The sequence below is a fragment of the Ambystoma mexicanum genome, chromosome 11 (assembly GCF_040938575.1).
Source record: "Ambystoma mexicanum isolate Mex_15411 chromosome 11, UKY_AmexF1_1, whole genome shotgun sequence".
In the NCBI taxonomy this organism is placed as follows: Eukaryota; Metazoa; Chordata; class Amphibia; order Caudata; family Ambystomatidae; genus Ambystoma; species Ambystoma mexicanum.
The window spans coordinates 262,797,623-262,812,903 of record NC_090934.1 but is presented as its reverse complement, the minus strand read 5'-3'; the positions used below and the strand labels follow the sequence as shown (position 1 = coordinate 262,812,903).

The window sequence follows — 15,281 nt, the reverse complement described above, 5'->3', positions numbered from 1 at the left end:
TTATCTAGTTCTTATTATGAATTTAGATACGGTTTCATAATTTTAACATCTTAAATGTTATTCATGCACAGTCACTTTAATATCTTAACATATAGTATCATATATTGTTGCTTTTTGTTAATTTACACAAACATACATGCATTGTTTTGGTACCATGTGCTGCTTATTGTACTTGCACTTTTGATATAGATGAGAAGGCCCCCCCCGCCCCTCCCCTTCCCCTGACGTCACATCCGGGACGTCATTATGTTACGGCCGCAACGGCGGCCGGCCCCCACACAACGATGTGGGTGGGCTGACATCTCCCCCCTTTTTAACATGAGGGGTGCTCCTGTCTCCTTACCCCATTTCTTCTATCAGGCGGAGCGGCTTGATGCGACTCCTCTGAGGGCGTCTCGCCCCGCACGGTGTCGAACAGTCTCTGGCAGGGGTTGCACCGTCCTTTTCCGTCTCCGACTCCTCGGCGTCTCCTTGGTATGGTTCCTCTGATGGGCCATTCTCGTCACTGTCTCTGTCCCATTCCCACCGCTCTCCATGATGGGGCCTTACCCGCTTGAACTGTGAACTATTTCGGGTTATGGACGTACAGCTACTTCTTTGTGCTGTGACCATCGTTCCTTTCTTATGAGTGATGATGAGGGGGTCGGGTGCGAATGTCGCTTCTTCCTTTCTGTGCTTGGGTTGTCTGACCCATACCTCATCGCCTGGCTGCATGAGGTTTTCTCTCTCCCTTCTCTTTCTGTCCGTTGCTTCCTTCAATTGCGCTTTGTTCCTCTCGTCATTGACTCTTGCTTCTCGTTCAAGGCTTGTCGCGCCCTTGGGTCTTGGGTCCTCTGGTAGCCTTGTGGTGATCGGCCTCCGGAATAGCAGGTCTGCCGGGCATATGCCTGTGGTGCTGTGTGGCGTGTGACGGTACTCCCTGAGCAGTTGATTGAGAGCCTGCTCGAAGGGTTTGTTTTGGATGTGGGCAATCTGTAGTGTTCTCTTGATGTTGGTCATGAATCTTTCGACCATGCCATTTGCCTGAGGCCATCGGGGTGTTATCCTTTGATGTTGGAATCCCATGTATCGTGCGAACTTTTGAAACTCGTGACTTATGAAGGTGGGGCCGTTGTCTGACTTTATGACTTTGGGGATCCTGTACGCTGACAGCATCCGGTCGAGGGCGGGGATAATGCTCGATGTTGCACTGCTTTCCACGATCTGGGCGTCGGGGTATCTCGAATGTTCGTGCATGAGTACCACGACATGCGTGCCGTCATTCCATGGTCCGAACAGGTCCACTGCTAGCTCCTCCCACAATTTAGTGGGAAGCGGTGACATTTGTAGCGGATTCGGGTGTGGCGGCGGGGCTACCTGTGCGCAGATGTGGCATCCTCCTATGATGGTTTTTACTAGGCTGTCAAGCTGTGGGAACCACACCTTCTGCCGGAGAAGCCGTTTCGTGGCCACTATCCCGCGATGTCCTTCATGGGCCAAGTGTATCGTCCTCTCCCGGAGTGTCCTCGGAATGACGACCTTGCACCCTTTTAGCAGTACCATGCCCTCCACCACTGTCAATTCGTCACGGACTAGATGTAGTCCCTTAACTTCTTCCTTGACTTCGTCCGCTTCCGCCTTCGCCTGCTGCCTCATGAGGGCCCTTTTGTCTGTTAGAAGGCAATGTCTGACGATGCGTAGTGCGGGATCTGATTCCGACTGAGCTGCTATCTCTGCCCATCCTATGGGCAGCGGCTGTAGGTGGTGAATGACATAGTTAATGTTCGCATCCGCGATGGAGGGTTGAGACACCGTGGATGCCGTGGGGTGACGGGAGAGATAGTCGGCTGGATTGTTCTCCTTTCCGGGCTGATGTTTTACCGTGAACTGGTAGTCTTGTAGCCTCAGGCCCCATCTGGCTATCCTTGGTGGCATAACGGCTTTGGGGTTTCCGTAGATGGTCAGGAGGGCCTGGTGATCCGTGACTATTGTGAATCTCTTGCCGAAGAGGAACAGGTGAAAGTATTTGCAGGCCCATACTACCGCCAAGCTCTCCTTTTCCGCCTGGGAGTATGCCTGTTCTGTGGTTGTCAGACTCCTGCTGGCGTATGCGACTATGTGGACATTTCGCGGTTCTTCCGGATCTTTTTGTGTCAGGATGGCACCAAGGCTTACCGGGCTGGCGTCTACAATCACCTCGGTGTCTCGTCGGGCATCGTAGTACGCCATGTCCTCTGCCTGTGAAATGGCGCTTCTTATGGCTTTGAACGCCTCTTGACACTCCTTTGACCATATGAACGGTGTGTCCTTTCGCGTGAGCAGTCGAAGGGAGTTGCTGACCGTGGCATAGTCCTTTAGGTATCTAGAGCAATAGCTGGCAAGGCCCAGGAACGAGCGCAGATCCGTTGTGTTAACAGGGGGGAGGGGGGGTGTCAGAGTTCAGCGCTTCTACCTTTTCCGGGTCCGGCCTCATGACTTTCCCTGAGAAGATGTGACCAAAGAATCTCGGCGATCCCTTGGAGAATTCACACTTCGCCTTGTTTAGTGTGAGGCCGGCCTCTTCCATCGCCTGACATACTTTGTGGAGCGCCCTGTCGTGTTCTTCCTGCGTTTTGCCGTACACCAGGACATCAGACAGTTTGGTATGTGTCGAATTACTTTGTGAATCTCTTCTTGGAAGATTTCAGCCGCCGAAGAGATGCCGAAACTGAGTCTTTTGTACTGAAATAACCCAAGGTGGGTGACAAACGTGGTGATTTATCTAGATTCAGCTGCGATTTCGATCTGGTGATATCCTTTCGTCAGGTCCAATTTTGAGAAAACCCTTGATCCGTGTAGGAGGTGGATCATATCTGTGATCCTGGGCGCCTGGTGTCTCTCTCTCTCTCGATGGCGGTGTTTGCTCTGCGCATGTCGACGCACAGGCGGATGGACCCGTCCGGTGACTTTTTGGGGACTGGGACGATGGGTGAAACCCAGGGGGTGGGCCCCGAAACTGGTTCAATAACTTCCATCTTGATCAGTTTATCAAGTTCTTCTTCCACTTGTCTTTGAATGTTAAATGGAATACCGCGGTAGTGTTGGGCTACTGGTTTAATGAGTGGGCCTATGTGCAGGTGTACTTTCCGGTGTTTTAGTTTTCCTAGGCCGTGGAATAATTTAGGGAAAGTCTGTTCAATTATCTCCGGTTTGGCAAAGTACTTGTGGGCCATCAGCTGATAGAGAATGTGTACCAGGCCCATCTCCACGGCTGTCCTGAAGCTTAGGATGCAGCCACTGTCGGCTTCCGTTTTGAGGATGTGTAGTGGGATTCTCGCGGAGTGGTCTTTGTGAGAGCACCACGCTGTTATGGTGCCTTTGCACGGTAGAGGCGTCGTGGATCCATACGGGTAAATGTCTATTTCGGCCTTCTTGATTTTGGGAGGTGGGGTCAGTGCTTCATAGGTTTGTTCATTTATGATATTCACCGTGGCCCCGGTGTCTATGAGAAACTTCACCGGCGTGTTGTTTACATTCAATGTGAGTATGGGACTGTGCTGTGTGGCTGTCGTGTTAGTCTTGACGGCCCACACATAGCCCTTTTTCCTCTGGTCATCCCCTGAGGATGGGGTGTCGCTGCTGGTGGGGGATCGCGTTTCTATGTAGCGGACATAGCGTCTTCTGTGGGAGCGTCGTGTGTCCTCTGACGAGCGCCTGTCGTCCTGGGAGTAGTGGCTGGATCTGCTGCTGTCCTCTCTTTTTGTCGGCTTCCTGTCGCTCTCTCCTCTGGGTTTGGGCGGGCTCTGCCGGCTATATCGGCGTCTGTCTTGTGTTCGGGGTCTACCCTGTGCCGTCACTGGGTCGTTCTTGCACGTGGCCCTGAAGTGGTCCATGCCTCCGCATGCGGCGCATTGTTGTCCCAGGGCCGGGCAGTCCCCGGCGTGCGGATATTCGTAACCGCACTTGTAGCAGGTGGCCTCTGTGCGCCTCCCTCCCTGGCTGGGGCTTGTGTATAGCTTGTTGACAGATTCTGCGGGTTCTCCTGGCTGTTGTATGGAGACTTTCCCCAGGTTGTCCAGTTGTGAATCAACAGCGGCCTCCATGCGAGCCAGTGCTAGGATCTCTTCGAGTGACCTTTGTTTTTGCAGGAGTTGTTTACGAAAAGGTTGCGAGAGGCAGCCAGCGATCACCTGCGATCTGAGAGCTTCTTTGTTTGAATATCTGTGGAATTCGCTATGTTTTAGTTTTATGCGCAGGCGCATCACGAAGTTGTCAATGGATTTGCCCTTTTCTTGCCTGGTCGTGTGGAATACGTGACGTTCATAGTCGACGTTTGTGTGTGGAGCGAAGTATTCAGATAGTTTGGCGTGGAGTTCACTGTATGTTACTGTGTCGACGTCGAGTAGCTCTCCGGCTATGTCCCTCACTGCTGGCCCAACCGCCATGAACAGCGTGTTCTTCAATCTTGCATCATCGGTTAGCCCTATCGCTCCCGTGTAAAATTTGAAGTCCCTGTGCCATATCGTCCAACGGGGCCCCAGATTTGATGTGTCTCTAATTTCGAAGGGGTTTGGCATGTGCATCACCTGCGCTGCTCCTCCTTCCGTGTGAGGGGGCAGATTGTTGCCTTGGGTACCGTCGCCACCTCCTGGCGAGGCTGCTGCGGTGCTTGCCCCTCCTGTGGATGAGGCAGGCGTGCTTGCGGTGTCCGACATCTTGATCCGCTTTCCGTGCCTCTGCTGGTGGGGTTGTTCCAGCTCCCCTGCTGTGGCTGTGGGGCTGTGCCTGCCCGTGTGGTGCGCAGATCCTCAGTGCGGGGTCACGGCGTGGTCCGACGCCGCAGTCGGACGCTGGCGGCTCCCCGCTGTCACGCGTTGTGGAGGTGCGCCGACGCGCCGAGCCGCACGATTGCGGACCTCAACACGGCACTAGTGGGCCATACTTCCTCGTCGCCATTGTCAGGCCTGGGCCTGAGCAATGCGCAGCACGCGCGCGGCGCGCGCGTGGGCGGGCCACGCGGCAATAATACGCGGGAGCCGGGAGTGCGTACAACCTTCCTTTATTAAACTATGGCGGCAACTGCCGAACTCCCCCCCGCCCCTCCCCTTCCCCTGACGTCACGTCCGGGACGTCATTACGTTACGGCCGCAACGGCTGCCGGCCCCCACACAACGATGTGGGTGGGCTGACAATAATGTCTCAAATTCTGCTGGGAAAATATGCTGCTTATTGAAACTGCACTTGCACTTTATATCCATGCTGCTTATTGTACTGGGCTGCTGAATACCATTGCACTTATGTTACAGGCATATTCCATAATGCCATCTTGTGCTAATTTGTAAAGATGCACTTGCACTTTTGTTCTGACATTATAGCATCTTGCATTCTATCAATTATTTGCTGTATTATGGCATTGTATCTGTATGTTTTCACATGAAAGTAACAGTTCCAAGCCCTGCTTGTTACTTGAACGTTCACCAAGTGGACAGAATAAGCATTTACATCAACTATAATTGGATCTAATACAGAGAGATGCATTTATGAGAAGAGTGATTGTTGCTGCTGCTCGCTACGTTTCCCGAAACGCTCCCCTTTGGGGCGTGCGATTTAGCCTGGTTATTTTAACAAGGCAGAATCACCTTTTATATTAATAGCGCAATGGTGCATTTGACGCTGATATTTTATTAATTTTAAACAAGTTATGGGGAAGAAGCATAGAGACGGATGCCCACCCTCAAATATCCCGTTGTTATTAAAGACAGATTATTATTTCAATTTGGGGTTATTAAACCAATAATTCACTTGATTTAAGCCACTCCAACATGGTGGGACGCTTTTCCCTGCATTAGCATTATGAGTAGCGAACACGTGAACGCAAAGCACGGGATTCGAGGGAGGAGCATGCCGCTCATGCCGGCTTCCTTAAAACGTGTTGGTGTGTTTCACGAATGTGGAAAATATTGGCCTGAAGAAGCTCGTTAATCCAAGCAGAACACGTGGCGTCTTCCACCCTGTGGGGCGAGTGTTTCTCTGACTTGTCTTCCATGTGGGGAGGCATGTCATCGCTTACCCTATTTTTTTTTACATCTTTTGTGTGTTGCATGTATACGAGAAAATAAAGGTTTGTTTTCTATAAAAGGTGGCAAGGTCTTGTGTGCTAGGGGGCTTTTGTTTACATGCACTCTAGCGGGTTTTTGTAGTGTTACAACCCGTAGATAGCATGTGTTTTTTTGCATCTTTAGAAATCTAGCCAATGTTTCTTTCCCAAGCACCAGCTACTAGTAAGGCAGAGCATTATCTTTGGCTTTTATTGTTTTTGCATATATCAAATCTGATGACATCCGTTTGATCTGGACTGCTGGGGAACAGGGCCTTCTAAACTTCCACAGAAGATTTAATGAATTCCACGTAAACATCAACCTCAAACTCTCCTAAAAAAGTACATTTCCTCTACACCACTATAATAAACTATGGCCACCTACAGACCACAATATCTAGAAAGCGGAGCAGCAAGAGGGGAGGGCTCTTCCCCGTTTCCCTGTTGGGAGGTGGAGCCCAGCCCAGCACCAGCAGCTGATGCTGTTTAAAATCATTATACTCCCGGACCGCAGAGCGGCAAGCCGAGCAGGCTGTTACATGCTGTTCCATGCTGGGCTGCTGCTTGGATCACCTCTGGTCATGAACATGGGTACCATCTGGAAGACTTGTCCTGTAACATTTTACATTATTTCATCCGTGCACAGTTTTCACCTGCCTTGGGAGTGAGAGGAGACACTGGGACCCAGCTGCAGAATGCCAGTCTCTGCAAAAGGGCATGCTCGTTGTTCGCCGGTGGAGGTGGGGACTTCAAGTCATATCCTGCAGGTATGTACGGAACCCAGAAGCGTTTTGGAGTCTTGGATTCCCCCACCAAGCGACGCCAAGATAGGTAGGCATAACATGTGGGCGATAACTGGTTCTATATGACGGCTACATGTCTGCTTGATCCCTTTCTGAGCTTAATTTATCCCTCCGTTGACCCCTTCTAACAGCTTGAGCATGGACTGGTAACTTGTCATCTTACAGCATCCCCGCTGCAGTAGTATTGCCAGAATTTCTAGCATTGCTAGCACCACTTCTCTTCTAGGCGTTTGTTCTTATCCTATTTTTTTATGTACTTCCGATTGATTCAAACCGTCTGCATTGTTTTCTTAAACGTCCGCGAAAAGGTGGGGCTGAGAGGGGGGGGGTTTAGCTGCCGAGTGCCACTCTCTCCTGTTCGCTCCAATTTAATCAGACTCAAATTGCACCTGTCCTGCTCTCTTTGCTTGTGCATTTGTACATTCATATTTCAAAGCACTTAAAGCGCCATATAGCAAATGACATACACACCCATCAGGGAGTCTGTGACAGCTTCTGAATATTGTTTTCTCTGATCCACCCAAGTCAGTTGGAAGTCGGGAGATCTGTTGGGGAATCTGCTGGACCATTCATCTGCCAAGTGGGTACGAAGTTCATTACACAGTGTATCACTTTCTATTCTGAGCGCTGGAATTTTTTGTGAAAATCCTTGAAGATTTGAACTGTGAAGCCGCCTTTTTGATAAACAGCCAATGAACTAACCAATTAATAACTAATGATCCAAGTGAGCTACAGAGTTAATGGGTGCTGGTACCGCGGATTGATTCTGTGTTCCAAGAGACAGCCAGGTACAGGAGCAAAGGAGGAGGGGGGAGTGGAGAGTCAGTTTATGGGTGCTTAAACAACTTGTGTGTTCCTCGTATTTCTCTGCTCCCTTTGTAATGGGATTTACCATGTTTTTTGTCATATTTTTAACATTGGCATACACTAGCATTTCATTAACAAAAAACTACATTAATGTATGAATGAGGGCAGTGTGTAATGCTTAGTACTGTCGCAAACTTCTGTATAACTACATACCTTTTAATTTATTGTAATTTATTGTATTTTGAGTACCAGTATAATATAGGTAGCTGGGTTATTCCCGAAATGTTAACATTGTGGTCCAGTGTGTGGCTTTATTGCAGTGTTATTGTCACTGGAGCCCATTGCATAAAGTGGATACCCTCTCTCTCATAACCAACATCAGTATAAATTGTCCCTCCATCATTGCGATATGTCCAAACGCAAGGCCATAACATCTATTTCACCCAAGGATTGTCCGAAAAAGATCTTCAAAATGTTTGAAGCCATCAGGGAGGTCAATGTCACGATTTCTGAAATTCAAGGTTTGATACAGGACATTGGGCCTCATTACGAGGTTGGCGCCAAGATTCTCCCTTTACCGGCATGCCGGTAATAACATGTCCATGTAGGCTTGATCCCGCAAACTGTGGGTGATCACGAGTGCGTGAGCACGTGCACCCCTGCAAGCCGGTAACTGCCGTACCGGCATGCCGGTAATGACCCCCAACCCCCCAGATAGCGGCATCATCGAATGCGCACATAACACCTCCGCCATCGGCAACCCCTAAATAGCGGTACCGGTATTAACATAGTGGTAAGAACGGGCCTGTTATTACCGGACCCGGAAGTAACGTCATCACGCCGGAACGGGAAATGCATTGGCGGCCATCTTCAAAAAACACAATCCATTGCCATCCTCCACATACTGGACCTTCACAGGCAAAACTCCAAGCACACCATGGACAAAATGTCAAAGGCTACCCAGAAAGGCACTGCTCGCCTGCGGAAACCACGATTTAAGGACGAAGAGCGGAACATGCTAGCCGATACACTAGTAGAGAATGCAGGTGTGGTTTTCTGCAGCGACCTCAGGCGTCCAGCACAGCTGAGAAAGAAGGCCATCTGGGAGGAAGTGGCAAGGAAAGTAAGTGCAGTCGGCACCACCGCACTCACAGTGCGCGATTGCAAAAAGCGCCGGGATGACCCGAGGCTGAGAGTGAGGAACATTTTGTCAGCCAATCGGAGCCAGAGGCTGGCAACAGGTGGCGGTCCTCACTCACCTATCTAAGTGGCTAGATGGGAGGAAACTTGCAACTCAGTGATAGATGTGGAGTCCCTTCAAGGAGTCCGTGGAACAGAGTTTGGAGTGCCAACATCGGCAGATGAAGGTGAGGGTCCCTACAAACACACAACAACCAATCATCACAGTTGACCGCCAAATGTGACAGTGATGACAGCCAAGACATGGCCCATCATACACACCTACACATATCCATATACGTGGGTCCACCACTATCACATCCCAATGCATGCTGCATGCCGCTCCCATACACAAATGCACATCCGACACACAGATGACCTGCACGTGTCACACAGCATGCAAGTCACAACACACCTCAAGGCCCCACACCATGGTGAACATGTGAACACCTGCGTGATTGCAAAACTCACCCCCCAACCTTGCACGTACCCAGCCTGCTGCAAAGCTAGGCATGCAACTGATCACATGGCGCCAACTGCACAAAGACCAACGCATGCATGATCCAAGAACCACCATCACCGATGCCCTGCCACTCTCTGTCCCCCACAGGTACGGATGCAGACACAGAAGAACCTCATGGAAGTGCACAAGTCACAACACCAGCCAAAAGGCCCAGGGGCCAAGATGATAGCACCAGGCCATCTACGTCGAGGGGACCACGGATGGGCCAAGCGGCATGCAAGATAACTAGTGCCCAACTAGCCACGCTGCCACCTACACAGGACCAGCAGACACCTGTCCTGCACCCCTGGACACACAACCTACACAGGGCGAGGACACATATGCTGGCATGGAGAATGGTGGCACACAGTCTGCTGCCGCAAGCTCAATAGGGGAGACAGCTGCATCGGCACAGCATAGTGGCGACGAGGAAGGTGGCCTTGACGAATACACCAATGCAGGAGTCCTCCACTCAGAGCTTGTAGGTCAAACCGCAAGCCCGCAGGTCACTCCCACAGGACGCTCCTCGCCAGGATTCATCAGGACAGGGCAGCCATGGAGAGTGGTCTCCAACATTGTACAGCCCCGTATTGGCTGCAGTAACACCATCTAACCCACCATCCACCACTGCTATACGGGACCTTGAAGCATGTCTGTCCAGGATGGACGGTCAGCAGAGGAGATGCATGGCTATGTTTTTTTGAAAATCAAGTTTTAATTGGCATTTTTTTGGTTATTACAATATGCATTCTGCTTTATCAATATTCTCCTCCAAAACATTTTAACAATAACCCTTATCTCCCCCCAACCCTCCACCCTAACCCTCAGCCGTTAATCGAGCGTTAGCCTCTAGTTTGTCCCACAGGTTGACAGAGAACGTTCATGGTCAAAGTCTGACATAAAAATCTTGTGCTCAACGGTTCTTGTGGAAAGGAAATGGACTAACAAGATGGTGCTTAACCTCGAACATGGCTCATCTAAAGTTTGTTACGCTTAACGTGCAAGGGCTAAACTCCCGTATAAAAAGAAGACCAATTATGAGACGGCTGGGGGAACTGCAAGCTTCAGTGGTATGGGTGCAGGAAACCCACTTGCTCCCGGAAGCCGAACATAGGCTGAAGCACAGAGCCTTTCCAACGCAGTTCTTGGCCTCGAGTGGGACGAAAAAGAGAGAGGTGGGAATTCTCATAGCTAAAGGAGTCCATTTTGAGAAGCAGCTGGTTAAAAGAGATCCGGAAGGGAGATATCTAATCTTGGGGGGAACCCTAATGAACCAACAAGTGACCATGGTGGCGATGTATGCTCCTAATGAAAAGCAGGATCGGTTTTTGATGGAAATTCTCCCAAAAATAGTGTGTGGAAGAGGGCAAATCCTTGCAGGGGGAGATTTCAACTGCGTTATGGACGCCTCAATGGATAAAACTCTCCCAGCAACATCCTGCGATAATGTGAACAGACGAGCCCTGGCTCAATTCCTCAGAGACTTAGTTAATTGAAACCTGGCGCTTCTTTCGTCAGCAGGAGAAAGATTACACCTTTTACTCAGCAGTACATAAAGGGTTTTCCCGGATCGACATGATCCTAATCTCCGATACGGCTATCCCACAGGTCACGGGGTTAGAAATAGGGGTGCGATGTATATCAGATAACGGACCGGTCTCCTTGACCATGGAAATGCCGCGCCAGAAGCCACAAACTCGCAAACCATGGCGACTAAATGAACTACTATTGAAAGATCTAGCTTTGAGAACGGACATTGAGCAGGTGCTAAGGAATTATTTCATGGAAAACACCATGCCAGGGATTGACTGGGGATAATATGGGATGCTAGCAAAGCAGTAGTTCGAGGGGAATTTATTGCACATACAGCGAATTTCCTAAAGAGAAAAGAAAGAGAGAGGCAAGAACTAGAAACTAAAGTGAAGACAGCAGAAACACAATATAAAGACAAAAAATCCCAAAGAGCTTGGCGAGAACTCAAACAAACTAAAGCCGCATTAGAGGCTCACTATGCGGACGAATCCGCACAACTCCTCCTAAAAACAAAACAAATGTACTATATAAAAGGGGACAAAGCCAATCGGCTACTAGCGGCCAAATTGAAAAAGCACAAGATACGCAACCGTATTAACCAACTAACACATGCGGGGGAGATGGGGGGGTGGGGAGGTGGCCAAAGATGAAAAAGGGATAGCGGAGGTCATGCATGCATTCTACGTTAGACATCTATCGGGATAACTTACAAAGGGAGAGACAAACGAAGTTCTTGGCACAAATGGAACTGCCACAAATCACTGAAAGCGATAGACAAGAGTTAGAAGCACCTATATCAGAAGAGGAGGTGAGGGGAGTTATTAATGCCTTGAAAGGGAATAAATCCACAGGCCCGGACGGCCTATGTATAGTGGCCTACTATAAAACATTCCAAAACGTATTGGATGGCCCACTAACCCACCTATTTAACTATATAAGAGACACAGGCCAAGTCACGGGGGAAATGAGACTAGCCACCACGGTCCTTCTCTTAAAAACCAGATAGAGACCCTACGGACTGTGCAAGTTATCGCCCCATCTCTTTGCTAAACGGTGATGCAAAAATCTACTCCACAGTCCTAGCACAAAGGTTAGCTAAAGCCCTCCCTAAAATAATCCACCCGGATCAGGCGGGCTTTGTATGATATTATAATATACGTATAATATTTGGAAAGCAATAAACATCATTGAATGGGCGCGAAGAAAAGGCCAGCCCATGTCAATATTAGCGCTGGATGCTACCAGGGCCTTTGATAGTTTAGACTGGAGTTTTCTCCAGCTAGTCTTGGAGAAATTTGGATGCGGCCCGATTTTCTCCTGCATGGTACTGGCCAATTTTGTACCCCTGACGACAAGACTGATGATAAATGGCCAGCTATCCAAGAGTATCCCAATTCGCAAAAACACTAGACAGGGGTGCCCCCTTTCACCGGTAATTTTTTTCTAATGGCCATGGAGCCGCTGACACAGGGGATACGATCAGAACAATGCATCCTGGGGGTGGTCACGGGGACCTGCGCAACTCAGAAAATAGCTTTATATGCAGACAATGTCCTTTTTCACAGAGCATTCACTCCCCCACATAATCACAATGCTAAAGAAATTTGCGGAAGTCTCAGGGTTCCATATTAACTACCCTAAATCTAACGCACTTAATCTCACAGAAAACCCTGAGAGGGTGGCAAGTTGGGAGGAAAAATACCTGCTGAAATGGAGTAAAGGACCCATAGCCTACTTAGGCATAAGCCTAACCCCTACCTACAGGAAGCTCTATGGGCCAAATATCCAGAAATTACTGACAACCTTGATAGAAGACTTGAAAAGATGTGATATGCAGGAGTTGTCATGGTCAGCGCGGATAGCTGCAGTTAAGATGTCCCTACTTCCTAGATTCTTATATATAATGGGTGCGCTCCCACTGAAAATCCCCCCCAGCAAGCCAGAATTTACAAAAGAAAGTTATGGCTTTGATTTGGAAAGGAAAGAAGCCAAGAATCCCCAAAAAAGTCCTTTTTTAAACACAAGCTGTAGGAGGGCTGGGAGTGCCGGAATTCCATAGGTACCTTTGGGCAGCGCAGGTGGCGCCGATGTTACAATGGTCCCCACGAGGGAATCAGAATCGATGGGTAAACCTGGAAAGAGAAGCAACAAGGACCCCGTTGGAAAGCCGGGCGTTTTTGCTCCCGAGACATAGAGAGAAGGGAGGCAAACTATTGGAAACAACAAAAGCCACCATGTGGTATTGGGATAAAGCTCGATGGAATAGGAAGCTAAAACTAGGGTGTGGGTGGCTACTTACACCTATGGCCAATAACCCAGACTTCTCTCCTGGTAGGCAACCACACTTCTGGTCCCGTTGGGAAGGAGGGGAGAATCTTACCTTAAGAGAATTCTACACAGACGGGGTACCCCTCACATTCGAAGGATGTATAGAAAGGTTCTCGGTCCCTGAAACGAAACGATATCACTATATCCAAATCAGGCATTGGGTCACAAATACTGGGGTGAAAGAGGGAGCATCTCGGCACCCTATAGGGCTGGAACTCACCATACAAGAAGGGATACCTGAAAAATGTATATCGCGAATATACCGCCGGCTCTGTGGAGCGGATCCAGAATAAACACTTATATGAGGAAATGGGAGGAAGAGGTAGGACAGGCTTATTCCTATAGAGACATGGGGGCAAAAATGGCATCAAGCAGCAAAGAGCTCTAAATGTGCCTCAATCAAAGAAGCGGCATTCAAACTGTGCCTTTGGGGGTACATGACCTCACAGCGAATACACTATCAAAGCTAGTTACTCCTCCTTGTGCTGGCGAGGCTGCGGAGAGGTGGGAGACATGATTCACATGTGGTGGTCCTGCCCTCGGGCACAGACATATTGGAAAGAAATCCTGAGTCATATCAAGGAAATAATGAAAGTGCAGCTCCCCATGGACCCAGTGGTAATACTATTAGGGGCGGCAATCGAGAATACCTACGCAAACACCGGAAATAATGCCATGCTCATTACCCGCATGTTGAGTGCAGCGAGGATTAACTTGGCACACATGTGAAAAAACAAACAAGGCCCAGTAGAAGCTATGTGGTGGGTTAAATTATGGGGACTCATGGCCCTAGAAAAGGTAACAGCCTTGGCATACAGCTCATATCCGAAATACTTGAATACGTGGATGCCCCTTCATGAACTCACTAGAGACAGAGAACACATGTACTTTAAACCTAGAATACTACGTAAAGTCTCCATAATATGATCAAGAAGACCAAAGCGAATCATCCTGAGGATGAGAACTGCATAGACACACAAATGGACATGTTTTATATTAACTCAACCAATTCTTACTAATATGAGAACAAGCAGGGGGAGGAGTAACAGCATGGAAATGGAAGAAAACGGGAAATGGAATGAACTACACCATGTTTTCACTCTATCTGTATGATTATAACCAGAGCTCTTGAAATAAAATACAAAAGAAAAATTTGTAAAAAAAAAAAGTTATTCTGCATTTGTTTTTGCAAGATTGTTACATATATTTGTACATTTTGGACAGCCACACATCTATTACTTGTGTATGTGTACCAAATGATGTTCGGACCATGTATCGATTAAGTACAGCATTTAACATCTGAGAACCAGCCACATGTAACAAATCATGGGCTCAGGAGTCTACGTCTGGCACAGTGCTGTTAGGTCGGTCCTTTGTCTTAGTATGTTACAGGGGGCTGTACGTTTCGCTGGTGGTACAATTGTGCCTCTGCCTTCCTCAGGATAGTTTAAAATGACACCTGAGGAGCAAAAAATAAAACAAAACCCAAAAGGTAAGGAGAGATGTAGGGCTCATGTCAGCCATGTTTAAATATTCAACTAACTTGGTTCCAGTCCCCTTCATCAAGTGAAGTTAAAACTTGATAAAGGAGCACCATGGTGCGAACCTCCACCAGGGAAGTGGTTAAATACTGTTACCAAAAGTGAGATAGCATGTGCGTGACTATCTAGCAAGCAGGTGAGAAACTGACTTACCCTCTCCTGAAGGGTTACTAGCACCCGCCGAGGGATTTAGAGATGGTCTAGGTTCCTCTCTCAAGGTTGGTTCTGTACGGAGGGATGTCCAGGAACAGACTACCTACAATTAGAGGGCAAGATGATGTGAAAAACATCAGTGTAGCCTGACTGAGGTATTAGCAGGTATTTAGTTTCTTCGAATGGTGCAAGGAGACGTCTGACTAACCTGTGGAAGGATATTCCCAGTTAAGAGGGGGAGAGGCAGCTCCTATATGGCACTTCAGGGCATCATTTGCAGTGCAGGAAGTTCTGCTCAGGCAGACTTTTGTCTAATGCACGTGGAGACAGAATGTTTACAACCTATTGAGACTGGGGGTCCTGGAACATGCATCTCACGG

General features: G+C 48.7%; 1 protein-coding gene across 11 annotated transcripts in view; it reads right to left on the bottom strand.

Annotated features, from left to right (window-relative positions):
• The window catches only part of EPB41 (erythrocyte membrane protein band 4.1), a 2,030,480-nt gene that overhangs the window by 433,004 nt on the left and 1,582,195 nt on the right, over positions 1 to 15,281 (bottom strand). The window lies entirely within an intron of this gene.